The 15,581-nt window shown below is 41.1% G+C and overlaps 1 protein-coding gene and 1 long non-coding RNA gene across 4 annotated transcripts in view; one reads left to right on the plus strand and one right to left on the minus strand.

The window, feature by feature from the left end:
• LOC123332937 overlaps positions 1–12,678 on the minus strand; it is a 31,685-nt gene extending 19,007 nt beyond the window's left edge. Inside the window, exon 1 of the long non-coding RNA XR_006550118.1 lies at positions 12,583–12,678. This is a non-coding gene — a long non-coding RNA (uncharacterized LOC123332937). The remainder of the gene's footprint in view (positions 1–12,582) is intronic.
• The window catches only part of FKTN (fukutin), a 94,448-nt gene continuing 91,506 nt past the window's right edge, over positions 12,640–15,581 (plus strand). For all 3 annotated transcript variants that reach the window (XM_025282168.3, XM_045165158.1, XM_006061545.3), the window contains exon 1: positions 12,640–12,758. The gene's annotated coding sequence lies outside the window, so the exon portion shown is untranslated. The remainder of the gene's footprint in view (positions 12,759–15,581) is intronic.

The raw sequence follows: 15,581 nt of genomic DNA on the forward strand, positions 1-15,581 counted from the left end.
TTTTGGAAACATATGGGGAAAATTAGAAAAGGATATACATGAAAATCTGCACCCCACTCCAGGACTCTTGCCTGGAAAATCCCATGGATGGAGGAGCCTGGAAGGCTGCAGTCCATGGGGTCGTTAAGGGATGGACACGACTGAGCAACTTCACTTTCACTTTTCACTTTCATGCATTGGAGAAGGAAATGGCAACCCACTCCAGTGTTATTGCCTGGAGAATCCCAGGGACGGGGGAGCCTGGTGGGCTGCCGTCTATGGGGTCGCACAGAGTCAGACACAACTGAAGTGACTTAGCAACATATATGAAAAATGATTATTTCAAAGTATTCATTTTAGAACGGACAGTGTAACTTCCATAAAATATGTGAATCTAAGCTAAACAGACTAAGGACTGTATTTAAAAATCATCATGATAATTCTTTTGGAGAAAACTCCATATTTGTAAGATGATTATTCATTTAGTGGTTAATTCGTGTAACAAATATTTAAGTCTGGGATGGCAGTCATACTTGCTATTCAGATTTCCTAACTTTGTGAAGTTTGATTTTCTGTGCATACAGTAAGTACTTTTGCTGCTTTTGAAAGGTATGATAAAGTTTGCATCTTAAAAACAATGATTTTGCTAATCAAGTCAGAAATTTTAAAAAGTAAATGTTAAGAGTTTATAAAAAATTATAATTAACTGCATGTAAAATGGTTCACCTATATGTAGTCATGTAAGATGTTTCTGAAAAAGTTTCTTCCCTTGATTTTATTTTTACACTGAATATATTATTTTAGGGAAGTGAATGGTCAGCATAAATTTACTCAGCATCCAAATAACCATAAAGTTATTTGTTATTTTAAATTTATATTTCTTAATACCAGTGCTGGAGCATTTATAAGTGATCATGAATTTTCCTTAATCATTGCAGAAAGATTACCTCTTAGTCAGTATAGTTTTAGTTTTGTGTGTATCTTACAGTATTCATATTCTGCAAATACTTGTGATCCTAATGTCACATATGATAGCTTTGTTACCTGGAATATTTGATTAATGTATATAAGCTTTTTGAGTAATTTGGAGGTTAACTGGATCACACATGGTATATGTTTTTGTTGAAAATATATTGTTGGGTATGCCATATAAAGGTTAGTATTGACTTATAAAATAAATATCAGAGATCACCATAGTACTTTTCTCCTACTCACATTCAAGTTAAAACAGTATTTGTTATTTCCGAGTCAGTATAAGGTACTGACTTTTGATTTGTAATCATTTGAGCTGTGTTAGTTTAAATTGGTATATTTTCTTAACGGTACCCAATCAATATAAGTTGGTTCCTGGGGATGAACATGCAGAGGATTTCACAGTATGTGGCACAGCCAGTAGGTGAATGTGTTTGCTTTGCCTTGGAGCTACTTAAGTTTATTGTAAGTGATTGGTAAAAGATATTTTTGTTAGTGTTAGAACTTTTTGGAGAGCTTAAGACTTATGAGAATGCCTTTTTTTTTTTTTTTTTTTTTAACATTTCCAAAATCTGTAAGACACCAAAGCATTGCATCTAATTTACCTTTTAGGGGAGACTCTTTAAAATCAAATTTATAACTAATTCATACAATAAGATATATAATAGCTAAAGTTTTGAAATGATTTGTATTAAAAACCACTAGTCTTTAAATTTTATAGATATAACAAAAATATTTTGGCTTAATTTCTTTTAAAGTATTTAAAATTAATCACCTTAGCTCTACCATATACTATATCTGTGATCTCTACATCATCACTTACCATCTTTGGGCTTCCATTGCCTTACATAAAGGCAATGTAACTTGCCTTTACAACAGTGTAACTTGTTCAGCCTACCTCACAGGGCTGTTGTGAGGAATAAAATGAAATGGAGTATATGAAATAGATTCAACCACAGTAAAATGCTATGTAAATGTGAAGTATTACTTTTAGTTAATAATGGACTTAAGTGTTTGGATACCTCTAGATGCCATTTACTTTGATAAAGCATGTGCTTAAAGTGGTATCACCAGGACATGAAACCTGAATTTTTTTTAAAAGCCTGATTAAAATATCCTTTAACATTTTTAGTTTATGCATGGCTTGTGGCCTTTTTGTATTTTATCATCAAGGTGTACTCTATATCAAGACTTCTAGAACTGTAAAATTTCTCCCATAGCATTAATGTATGTCAGAGTAGAATAGTAGCATAAATAAATGATTTAAGCTGTGTTTCCATCCAGGCATTTGCACTTTCATGACTGCCCAATGCCACATGCAAAGACTGAATTTGGCCTAAAGAATTCTTTGCAAAATACCAGCTTTGGAATGGTTCAACAGTTTGTTCTCATGGGATAGATGATATAAGGTGTACGTGACCATTTAAAACATTTGATAACTTTTGTTGCGTTATCGTTTTTAAAAACACAATGACACATTTCAAAACTCTGTTAACCTGGATATCATTTATTATCTCTCCTAACATAACTTGTTTTGCTTTAAACTGAATTAAGTGGCTTACAAATTATCTTGATCCACAGATTATTTGGTTTTTCTATCATCTGGACATGATTTTGCTATGCAGTTCTGATGATAAAAACTCTAATTCCTCAGGTTTAACATTTAAGTTAAAGATGAACATTAATGAACTACTTACAATGAACGCAGTGCTGAAAACTAGTGTTTTATAATAAGCATTTTGCCTCATTTTTTTTGGAAACAAGACAAAGCTTTTAAAATGGTTTCTGAAATTTCAAAATAGAGTATTCAAGATAGAGTACCTTGTATGTTGAAATGATTGTATGTTCTGTATAGAATAACCAAATTCTTAAAAAAGCACCTGGAATATCTCATCTAAAAATTAAACTTTTTTTTCTTGCTTTCTTTTGCTTCAGTTCTTGCATTTTATCCACTCTTATTAAATATCTATAGTGTGCTGTTGAGCATGAGAGATAAAATAGCCATTAGGAATTTTGCTTCCAAAGGTTTTTTTATTTTAGAGCAGTGCTATTCAACGCAGTTGTTTGCGATGACGGAACGTTCTGTAACCTGCACTGTCCAACACAGTAAGCCACTAGCCACAGCCAGCTGTTGAGCACTTTAAATGTGTATAGCTAGTTCAACTAGGGAACTAAAATTTTCATTGTAACTTAAATGTAAAGAGCCACATCTTGCTAGTATTAATAACTGCTGCTTGTACAGTGCAGCTATAGATGCTGTGAGTAACTATTATATAAACCAGGAACTTAGTTTCTGTCTTTGGAAGTTGTCACATCTTGGATTATATTTTGGTAGCTAAGACAGAATCAGAAGCTAAGATTTTTTAAATTTATATTTTAACTTGAAACCAGTTTGGGAGATAAAAGAAAACCAGTCAACGACCAAACAAGGCTGGAGCTCTTGTAACTAAGATCATTTTTACCAAGAGAAGAATGAAGAGATACTAGATAGTTTTGAGTCACAGAGAGAAGAGTGTGACAAAGACAATGAGAAACCAGTACCTTCATACAGAAGATGGAGTGTGACTGGGTGCAGCATTTCTGGAGAACAGGTAATACCAAGGTATTCAGTTCAGTTCAGTCGCTCAGTCGTGTCCGACTCTTTGTGACCCCATGAATCGCAGCACACCAGGCCTCCCTGTCCATCACCAACTCCCGGAGTTCACTCAAACTCATGTCCATCGAGTCGGTGATGCCATCCAGCCATCTCATCCTCTGTCATCCCCTTCTCCTCCTGCCCCCAATCCCTCCCAGCATCAGGGTCTTTTCCAATGAATCAGCTCTTCCCATGAGGTGGCCAAAGTATTGGAGTTTCAGCTTCAGCATCAGTCCTTCCAATGAACAACCAGGACTGGTCTCCTTTAGGATGGACTGGTTGGATCTCCTTGCAGTCCAAGGGACCCACAAGAGTCTTCTCCAACACCACAGTTCAAAAGCATCAATTCTTCCGCACTCAGCTTTCTTCACAGTCCAATTCTCACATCCATACATGACCACTGCAATAACCATAGCCTTGATTAGACGGACCTTTGTTGGCAAAGTAGTATCGCTTTTGAATATGCTATCTAGGTTGGTCATAACTTTCCTTCCAAGGAGTAAGCATCTTTTAATTTCATGGCTGCAGTCACCATCTGCAGTGATTTTGAAGCCCAATAAAGTCTGACACTGTTTCCACTGTTTCCCATCTATTTCCCATGAAGTGATAGGACCAGATGCCATGATCTTAGTTTTCTGAATGCTGAGCTTTAAGTCATCTTTTCATTCTCCTCTTTCACTTTGATCAAGAGGCTTTTTAGTTCCTCTGTCTGCCATAAGGATGGTGTCATCTGCATATCTGAGGTGAGTGATATTTCTCCCAGCGATCTTGATTCCAGCTTGTGCTTCCTTCAGCCCAGCGTTTCTCATGATGTAGTCTGCATGTAAGTTAAATAAGCAGGGTGACAATATACAGCCTTGATGTACTCCTTTTCCTATTTGGAACCAGTCTGTTGTTCCATGTCCAATTCTAACTGTTGCTTCCTGACCTGCATACAGGTTTCTCAAGAGGCAGGTCAGGTGATCTGGTATTCCCATCTCTTTCAGGATTTTCCACAGTTTATTGTGATCCACACAGTCAAAGGCTTTGGCATAGTCAGTAAAGCAGAAATAAGATGTTTTTCTGGAACTCGCTTGCTTTTTTGACGATCCAGCGGATGTTGGCAATTTGATCTCTGGTTCCTCTGCCTTTTCTAAAACCAGCTTGAACATCTGGAAGTTCACGGTTCACGTATTGCTGAAGCATAGGAACCTGGAATGTTAGGTCCATGAATCAAGGCAAATTGTAAGTGGTCAAACCAGAGATGGCAAGAGTGAACGTTGACATTCTAGGAATCAGCGAACTAAAATGGACTGGAATGGGTGAATTTAAATCAGATGACCATTCTGTCTACTACTGTGGGCAGGAATCCCTTAGAAGAAATGGAGTAGCCATCACGGTCAACAAAAGAGACCCCAAATGCAGTACTTGGATGCAATCTCAACAGAATGATCTCTTTGTTTCCAAGGCAAACCGTTCAGTGTCACAGTGATCCAAGCCTATGCCCCAACCAGTAACGCTGAAGAAGCTGAAGTTCAATGGTTCTATGAAGACCTACAAGATCTTTTTAGAACTAACACCGCCACCCACCCCCCCCCCCCTCAAAAAAAAGATCAAGTATTAAATACATATATAAGGAGTCTTCCTGCAATGGTAAGGAGACGGCCTTCAATGCAGGAGACCTGGGTTTGATCACTGGGTTGGGAAGATCCCTTGGAGAGGGAAATGGCAACCCACTCCAGGATTCTTGCCTGGAAAATTCCATGGATGGAAGAGCCTGGCAGGCTACAGTCCATGGGGTTGTAAAGAGTCAGACAAGACTGAGCTACTTCGCTTTCACTTGAAACATTTATTTCTATGTATTTCTGTTACATATACAGTCACAAATAATATTGCTAGTGGTAAAGAACCTGCCTGCCATGCAGGAGACTTAAAGAGATGTGGGTTCAATCCCTGGGTCAGGAAGATCCCCTGGAGCAGGGCATGGCAAACCACTCCAGAATCCCAAGAACCTATAGGATTCTTGCTTGGAGAATCCCATGAACAGAGGAGCCTGGAATGCTAAGGTTCATGCGGTGACAAAGAGTTGGACATGACTGAAGTCAGCATGCGTGCACACACACACACATTGCAGTGTTAAGATAGCAAAACACAAACAACCTAATTGTTAACTGCACTACCATGGTTCTGAAGGCTTCCCTTTTGTATGTTGCTGCACAAGTTGTATACTGTGCAGCAGTATATATTCTGCATGCCCCCCTCCCAAAATGTTACATAAACCATTTTTGGAATTGGCTTCCTCAATTAGAGAACCATTTCGTTGATATACCAGTCCTAATGTGCCTGACTGGATCTCTGGGACAAGAACTCAGGAAATTGTGTACATTCCACTTTTTTATCCAGCTGTCCTTATTACACCTCATTTTACTTTTACACTGCATGGTACTAGTAGTATGTTTATGCCCATTTTCCACAATGTCGTGGGATTAGATAGTACCTCCAGGTAACCCTACACAGCTGATACTGTTGTATATGGGAGAGTTTTTATGATAACCATGAAATAGAAAGAGCAAGCCCAACAGTATATATAGCATGATACCATAGGGATTGGCATGTACACTGAGACTTGGGCAAGAAAGGGGTCCCTGCCCTGATCCTCAATCTCAGGCTGTACCTTTCCACAGAATGAACAAGTGAAGCTGGTGAGGAATTGTGTCTACTCCTAGTCTGTGTTCCATTACCCACTATGAACTCGACAGCCAGGATCCCATAATTCCCTGTCCCACCAGCCCAAAGCTGGCTTCCATAACACATGCAGGCCTCTTCCCCAATCCATCCTGAAGACATTCTGTACTATAGACATATACCGCTAGACTCAAGGGGAGGCAGTTCAGGAGTTTGGATGTGCAGAATGGGGTGTCCACTTGCACGCTACCAGGACCCTTGGGCAAGTGGCAGCTAGAGGCTAAAGAGAAACAGTCCCAGGGGACTTGAGGAAGAACAGGCTGACCTGGTTCTCCTGTTGTCGCTTCCCAGCACATGTCTGAGAATTCAATCTTGAACCTAGATTTCTGTTCCTTGAGAAGAAATGTTTATCAAGATAGAAGTCTATATGTTATGTGTATATGATCGACTCTTAGGTATTGAGACACTTAAATCGAGGTTGGCCTCCATTTCTACCCTTTTGCCCCAGACCCCACCGTGTTAATAGTGGGTCAGGATGTGTATGTGCTACTGCATCTGAATGATTTTTAAAAGATGGATATCTGCTAATAGTAGGGACTGTTTTTACCAATCCTTGTACCCCTCCCCTACTGGACTGGCTAACCAGGTTAAAGTACACTGACTGTGATTCACAGTGAGTTGAAGGCTCACGGCTGGGCTCCCCTCTGGTATACTGGGGAAGCGCCGCTCCTGCCAGTTGAATGGTATGTATACCTCTAGTTAGCTGTTTGTTCCCCAACTTACTTGTGCCAATGACATTGTTTTAATTGTATAATTTAAATATTACATAAACCAATGGAATTCAAGTATGAAAAGTTACTTATAAGGAAGGTGGGGGGAACTTCAGTGGTGAAGATCAAGTTGCTGACGGGTTAGTTGTATCCAAGAAAATTGTAAATTATACAGGATTACGAAAGAGCAAAATACAAATCTAGGACTCTGAATTGAGATTCCTTCACTTCTATCTTTAAGTTCCTGGTTCACTTTAAAGAAACATACCAGAAACTATAGATGATCCCTTATGTCTCTGGTTTATGTAAGAAAAGCTAATCAGTTGGTCCACATTTATAAAGACCATAGTTTAAATCAAAATATTGGCCAGTGTTGGGAATTCCCTGCAAGTCCAGTGGTTAGGACTTTGTGCTTCCACTGCAGTGGACATAGTTTAGATCCCTGGTCAGAGAACCAGGTCTCCTGAATGCCTGAGGTGTGGCTACAAAAAAAAAGATTGACTAATGTAATCCTCTATTATAATTGTCTTTTTTAAGCTTTACATGGAACAAGACTTTTTATGCACTTTACATTTATGAACCTCGTAACTTTCCTCTTTTGTTTATTACAACAGTTTTCAAACATGCATGTGTCTGACTCTACAACCCATTGGGTTAACCCACCAGGCTCTTCTGTCCATGGAATTTTCCAGGCAAGAATACTGGAATCGTTTGCCATTTCCTTCTTCAGGGGAACTTCCAGACCCAAAGATTGAATCCGCATCTCCTGCATTGGCAGGCAGATTATTTACCACTGAGCCACCTGGCAGAAGAGTAGAGAGGCTTTTTATAATGAACACGTTTATGCTCATCATCTAGATTTATCAATTGTTAACGTTTTGCCATGTTTGTCATTTTTAGAGTTGTCATTTTAGAGTTTGTCATTTAAGTACAGTAGTATACATCGATGATGACACAGCCATATTGACATTCTTAGCAAAATTAACTGCAATCTGTTAGTATCATCTAATGGCTCAGTCCGTATTAAAATTTCAGTTGTCTCAAAAACATGTTTTTATGGTTGCTTTTTTAAAATCAGGGTCCAGAGAAGGTCCATACATTGCATTTGGGCATGTCTCTTAAGTCTGATTTTGCATTAGTTCTCTCCACCTTTTAAATGCCATTGATCACATTCTGAGTGATTCTCTATAGCCTCTGTTAAATCGAGAGTTATGGTTAAATGTGGGTTCAATTTTTAGGCAAGAATCTTTCACAGGTAGTGCTGTGTACTTTCTGTTGCATCACATCTGAAAGTGCATGGTGTGATGTCCCAGGGTTAATGATAAGATTGATCAGTGGGTTCAGGGGGTTCCAGCCTAATCCATCTATTAAGAAATTCCCCATCAACATTTCAACTTAATTTTAGCCTCTGCTGATGAGGGTTGTTGTTCTTAATTCACTAGGAGTAGTAATAATTGTTCTATCATTCATTCTTTATTAGTTGGAATTCTTATTAGCATTTTGATTACACTGAAATCCTGTTCTAATAAGAAAGGCAGGATAAATGCTCAATGATTTTATCAAGTTTCAGGGTAGTGAGTTCATGCCCTGGCAGTCTTCAGTCTTAACTAATGAGTTTCACTTGTAAGGAACCATGAAGTCAATAATTTTTATGTATGTTTTGTATTTCAATTAATAGCAGTTGCTGGGAGGGATCGGGGGCAGGAGGAGAAGGGGCGACAGAGGATGAGATGGCTGGATGGCATCACTGACTCGATGGACGTGAGTCTGAGTGAACTCCGGGAGTTGGTGATGGACAGGGAGGCCTGGCGTGCTGTGATTCATGGGGTCGCAAAGAGTCGGACACGACTGAGCGACTGAACTGAACTGAACCGAACTGACTCATTTTGATGCTAAAAAATTTTACCATCTTCAGTCCTTTAGGTGAACACCTGTATCCAATGAGCCCATGAATCTTTGGTAACTTCCTTCCTCTGAGTGTTACCTACTTTTTAAATTAACGTACTAACTACTAGTCCAAGTAATAAGAGGGCTCTGTGTAAAACTGAGCCCCCTAAAACAGTTCCTCTGGTGACTTTATAATTAACCTCTTTATCCCAAACCTTATTCCCCATTTCAGAATTGAGAGTCAAAGAAAAGGGGGGACTGTAATGAAGCAGGACCCTAGGGGACCTTCCCTGTGACAGACAACTCCCCCACCCCCACCCCACCATGTCCTCTACCTCCCTCTTTGTAGAAAAGCTTTAGTCTCCCAGTGATTCTCTAAAGGCTGGCTCAATAGTTAATGATTAGGAAATAGGAAGATGTAGAAAGATGTGAAGAACTGACTCATTGGAAAAGACCCTGATGCTGGGGAAGATTTAAGGCGGGAGGAGAAGGGGACAACAGAGGGTGAGATGGTTGGATGGCATCACTGACTCCATGGACATGAGTCTGAGTAAGCTCCAGGAGTTGTTGATGGACAGGGAAGCCTGGCGTGCTGCAGTCCATGGGGTGGCAAAGAGTTGGACACGACTGAGCGACTGAAATGAGAAAGAAAAGCAATTGGGCCAGGAAACTGGCAACAATTTAGACTATAAACCAGACACAGAATTATCAAACTCACAGTTTGCCTGAAAGATACAAAGGTCTGATTTACACAGCCTTATCACAACTGGAAGAGGTCAGTTTTCATTCCAATCCCTAAGAAAGGCAATGCCAAAGAACACTCAAACTACTGCACAATTGCACTCATCTCACACACTAGTAATGCTCAAAATTCTCTAAGCCAGGCTTCAGCAATACATGAACTGTAAACTTCCAGATGTTCAAGCTGGTTTTAGAAAAGGCAGAGGAACCAGAGATCAAATTGCCAACATCCACTGGATCATCGAAAAAGCAAGAGAGTTCCAGAAAAACATCTATTTCTGCTTTATTGACTATGCCAAAGCCTTTGACTGTGTGCATCACAATAAACTGTGGGAAATTCTTCAAGAGATGGGAATACCAGACCACCTGACCTGCCTCTTGAGAAACCTGTATGTAGGTCAGGAAGCAACAGTTAGAACTGGACATGGAACAACAGACTGGTTCCAAATAGGAAAAGGAGTACATCAAGGCTGTATATTGTCACCCTGCTTATTTAACTTACATGCAGACTACATCATGAGAAATACTGGGTTGGATGAAGCACAAGCTGGAATCAAGATTGCCGGGAGAAATATCAATAACCTCAGATATGCAGATGATACCACCCTTATGGCAGAAAGTGAAGAGGAACTAAAAAGCCTCTTGATGAAAGTGAAAGAGGAGAGTGAAAAAGATGACTTAAAGCTCAACATTCAGAAAACGAAGATCATGGCATCCGGTCCCATCACTTCATGAGAAATAGATGGGGAAACAGTGGAAACAGTGTCAGACTTTATTTTTGGGGGCTCCAAAATCACTGCAGATGGTGACTGCAGCCATGAAATTAAAAGACGCTTACTCCTTGGAAGGAAAGTTATGACCAACCTACATAGCATATTGAAAAGCAGAGACATTTCTTTGCCAACAAAGGGCTGTCTAGTCAAGGCTATGATTTTTCCTGTGGTCATGTATGGATTTGAGAGTTGGATTGTGAAGAAAGCTGAGCGCCAAAGAATTGATGTTTTTGAACTGGGTGTTGGAGAAGACTCTTGAGAGTCCCTTGGACTGCAAGGAGATCCAACCGGTCCATTCTGAAAGAGATCAGCCCTGGGATTTCTTTGGAAGGAATGATGCTAAAGCTGAAACTCTAGTACTTTGGCCACCTCATGCAAAGAGTTGACTCATTGGAAAAGACTCTGATGCTGGGAGGGATTGGGGGCAGGAGGAGAAGGGAACGACAGAGGATGAGATGGCTGGATGACATCACTGACTCGATGGACGTGAGTCTGAGTGAACTCCGGGAGTTGGTGATGGACAGAGAGGCCTGGCGTGCTGTGATTCATGGGGTGGCAAAGAGTCAGACACGACTGAGCGACTGAACTGAACTGAAGTTATTTTAACAGGAAGCTGGCCCCCACCTGATGAAAACTGCTGACCATAAGCACATAGACCACACACTGGTTGAAAACAGATTGGTGATGCTGGAAACTTCACCTTGATGCCAACCAATCCAAGAACGACATACAAGCTGGTCACGCACCCTGCTCCCTCCCTCACACTGCCTTTACAATATTTTTCTCCTAACTAGCAACTTGGAGATAGCCTTAGGACAGCAGTCCACCGTCTTCCCAGGTTGCAAGGCTCCTGAATAAAGCAAATTTTCCTTTTCCACTAACACTGGTCTCGAGTACTGGCCTTTTGAGCAGCAAGCAATGGAACTGGGGTTCAGTACTGGTGTTGTCTGGTTACATACAAAATAAATCAGTATGTACACAAAACTTCTGCAAGGAAAAGTAAGAAACTGATAAGGAACATAACCCTGGGAGGTGAGAAAGAAAAACACTTTTAATTTTATACTTTTCCAAAAACCAGTTCAGATTCCATGTGCATTATTGAGCATTTCATAATAGTAGTATTCTTCTAGAAGGCACAAAAATGTATATATCATGTATCAGGTTGGAAACCAAGTTAACCCACTAAAAATAACTCAGGGTGTAAGAAAATGTATATACAGTATTAGGTATTAATACAAAAATTGTTATACATACCAGCACTACTACTATTATAAAATGCTGATTTCAAAATGAGAAAAAAAAAAGTTTAGCAAACTACTCAGATATATGAGGAGAGTATTTTCAGTTTTCACCCTGGGCTGATAATAGAAATTTTTGTAGAAATAACTTAAAATTACAGTGACTTGTTTAGTGCTTTTAGTTTTCAAAATTATGTCAAAACTGATTCATATGTGTTCCTTTACAGTAATTCTTTGGATTACAGTTAAAAGTTAGTCCAGTCTGGCACTGAATGTGTATTTCCAGAATTTAACAGGAGTGTAACAGTTCGCTGGAGCTTGGATGTTCCCCAGGCACCTTAAGAGCAATATTAACTCAGTTGTTTTCCACGTGGATCAGTGGTAAAGAATCCGCTTGAAGACTCAGGAGAGACGGGTTTGACCCTTGTGTGGGAAAGATACCCTGGAGGAGGAAATGGCAACCTAGTCTAATATTCTCGCGGGAAATCCCACGGACAGAGGCGCCTGGCGGGCTACAATCCATGGGGTCGCAAACAGTCGTACCAGAATTAGCGACTACACAGCTTACCGACTGAGCACGACGATCGTTTCCCACTCCATCCCCCGTCTCACCCGACGGTACCGAAACCAGAATCTGGAGTTATTCTGAATCCCTCTGCAGAGCATACACACTAAAAAATTATTCGTTGCTTATCTGAAATTCATATTTAACTGGCGTCCTATGTTTTATCTGGCAAACCCACACACTTTGGGGAACACAGCTCAGCGGGTGCCTCTCCAATTCTTGGACCACTTCCTAAAATCTCAGATCGCCTCTGTGTGCTGCTGTAGTAGTTACCTAGGCAAGAGATATTATAAAAAGAAAAAAAAGCTTGGCTACGTAGCTTAATCCCCCAAACCAGGAAACTTCCGGGTTCAGTAACCTTCGGCCGGTGCGGAAGCGCCGAGAATCGAAGACCCGCCGGTGGCCGGTCTCCAGAACGTGCTTTACGCCTCAGGCACCAACGAGACCAGTGCGCACGACTCCGCGCTTGAAGGCCCCTTTTGCAGCAGTTGCTGTGAGTGCCGTAAAGCGGAGTTGCCGCCGCAGTTGGCTGAGGTAAGGTGTTAGAGGCGCTGCTTGGTCTCCGGGGATGAGCGGGCAACGCAGGAGGGTGTCGCCAGTGGCTCGGCTGCCATCACTGGGCATTCCCCCAGCTCTCTGGGCACCTGCCCTGGCCAGGCAGGCCACAGGTTGAGCGTCCTGCGGGCGGGGAATACTCTGCGAGGCAGTCCACGAGCACCTCAGGGAAGGTGTGCTCGGGCTCCTCCCCTCGCTGCCACGCTTCTAGTCGTGTCAGCCACTAAAATCCTCCTCCCGGGATAGGATCGGATTTGGACTCCATCGAGACCCTTGTAGGACCCAGTTGAGGTCGTGACGCTTGAGTAGGGTCTTGAGAGCCGTCTCGGGGTTTAGAAAAGGATCTATGGGGAGGAGGAGAGCGTTGCACGTTGTGGGGCCAGTGTGTGTAAAAGTGTAGAAGCATGAAAGGAGCTCCCAGGTTTGGGCGGCTCTGCGTATTAGGGGAATGGCTGGAGGGATGGGTGCGGAGATGGGAAGCCAGGAAAGTGGCGGGAGCTAACGCTGGGGCTCAACTGGAAAGGGCCTTGATGCCCTTGAGGGAGTGTGGCGTGCTTCCGCGGGCAGTGGGGGAGCTACGATAGCTTTCTAGAGAGGGGTATTTGAATTAGTCATCCCTTTCTCTCTTGCTTTCCCCCTGGGTTCAGTTTTCAGTTCAGTTGGAGGAGTGTTTACTGACGTGTCCATTTTGTGTGCTTGATAATGGGATGGACTCTGCTAACCGTGTAAATAAATTTTCATATGGCACTGACATATGCCTTTTGTTTGCATTATCAACGGGGGGTGTCGGGAAAGACGGACATGTAGAGAGCTGACGCAAGCTTTGGAATCTGCGGAATTGTGTTCAGATTTTGTCACCATCACCAGTTCTCAAGTAACACAAGAAAAGTCACTTCTCTCTGGGCCTCAGATTTCTCAGATTAAAAAGAGAACCTCGATGATATCAGGTTCTTTTTACTTTTGAAGATAGTAGGTTTCCAAAGAATAAGCATCAGCCAAAATCACTGCAGATGGTGATTGCAGCCATGAAATTAAAAGACGCTTACTCCTTGGAAGGAAAGTTACGACCAACCTAGATAGCATATTGAAAAGCAGAGACATTACTTTGCCAACAAAGGTCCGTCTAGTCAAAGCGATGGTTTTTCCAGTGGTCATGTATGGATGTGAGAGTTGGACTGTGAAGAAAGCTGAGCGCCGAAGAATTGATGCTTTTGAACTGTGGTGTTGGAGAAGACTCTTGAGAGTCCAGGAGATCCAACCAGTCCATTCTAGAGGAGATCAGTCCTGGGATTTCTTTGGAAGGAATGATGCTAAAGCTGAAACTCCAGTACTTTGGCCACCTCATGCAAAGAGTTGACTCATTGGAAAAGACTCTGATGCTGAGAGGGATTGGGGGCAGGAGGAGAAGGGGACGACAGAGGATGAGATGGCTGGATGGCATCACTGACTCGATGGACGTGAGTTTGAGTGAACTCCGGAAGTTGGTGATAGACAGGGAGGCCTGGCGTGCTGCAATTCATGGGGTCGCAAAGAGTCAGATATGACTGAGCGACTGAACTGAACTGTGAACAAATACAAAAGTGAGTGATGGAGCAGTTCATTAGAAATTGGGGAAAAAGAAGTCTGGGATTGGGCTGTACTTTGAGGATGGATAGAGTTTGAGTCATCCAGAACCATCTCTATTAAGCACCATAGATAAAGGTAGAGGCAGCAGGAATAAGCCTCTGGGAGGATAGAGGATTTGGGGAGGATGGCACTACATGTTGAAGGAACCTCAACTGAAAAGAAAGTGCAGTGTGTTCTAAAAAGGAAGAAAAAAGGAGTGAGAGAAATGTCAACAATACACAAAACTTGATTTATTGGATCTAGGTGATTGATATTTTGAACCTGTGTTTCTAAAAAGTGAATTTAAGTGCTGTTGATAAAAATGAGAATTCTATGAAAATTCTAGGATGTGATTATGTATTGGGAGTATGGTGGTGCAGATTGTAGATTTGTGTTGCCAATAACTAGCTTCTTGGACTGTCATTTAATTCTTCTAGATCCTATTCTCTTCTGTAAAATAATGTTGTTAGACTTAGTGGTCTCTCTTCTCTAAAACTTGTAAAATGTGAGTCTGTGACGATGGAGAACTGTTCTCTTTTGAAGGGGGCAGGGAGATAGTTGATGGAGAATAAAAGGGTTAAATTTGAGGTGTAGGACATAGAGTTAAATATTTAGACAGCTGTAGTTTAAGAAAGTTAAGTAGTAAGGTTTCTCTCTAGAGATGTTAGTTAAAATCTTGAAAATGAGTTGCTTTGAGGAAGAGACTGTAAAGAGTCACTGTAGGATGTGTGCGTAGATAGGAGACTAGAGAAATGATTGAAAGAGATGTATAGATCTCTATGAGCAAGGACTCCTTTTCAAAAAGGATTATATTTTGGGGGTCAACATTTTACTAAAATAACAGTATTTACAGTAAATATTAAGCAACCATTTCTGGGAACTCCAGCAGAAAATAAATAATTCAGATAGATACAGTCTCCACTGTCATTCTGATGTCTATTCAGAAGTAATATCATTTACATGCTTATTTATTCAACAAATACTTATGTTTCATGCCTGGAATGTATAATGAAGAACGCAGATGTTGTTCCTGTTGTCCCTGCATGTAAAGGCTGTAGTGTCTAAATCACTGCTTTTCAAATTTTAATGCACATATGAATCACCCGAGGATCTTAAAGTGTAGATTAAATATAGATTCTGAATCACTGGGTCTGCAGTAGGGCCTAAGAATTTTTGACACGCTCCAACGTGATGTTG

The sequence above is a fragment of the Bubalus bubalis genome, chromosome 3, assembly GCF_019923935.1.
Source record: "Bubalus bubalis isolate 160015118507 breed Murrah chromosome 3, NDDB_SH_1, whole genome shotgun sequence".
Lineage (NCBI taxonomy): Eukaryota > Metazoa > Chordata > Mammalia > Artiodactyla > Bovidae > Bubalus > Bubalus bubalis.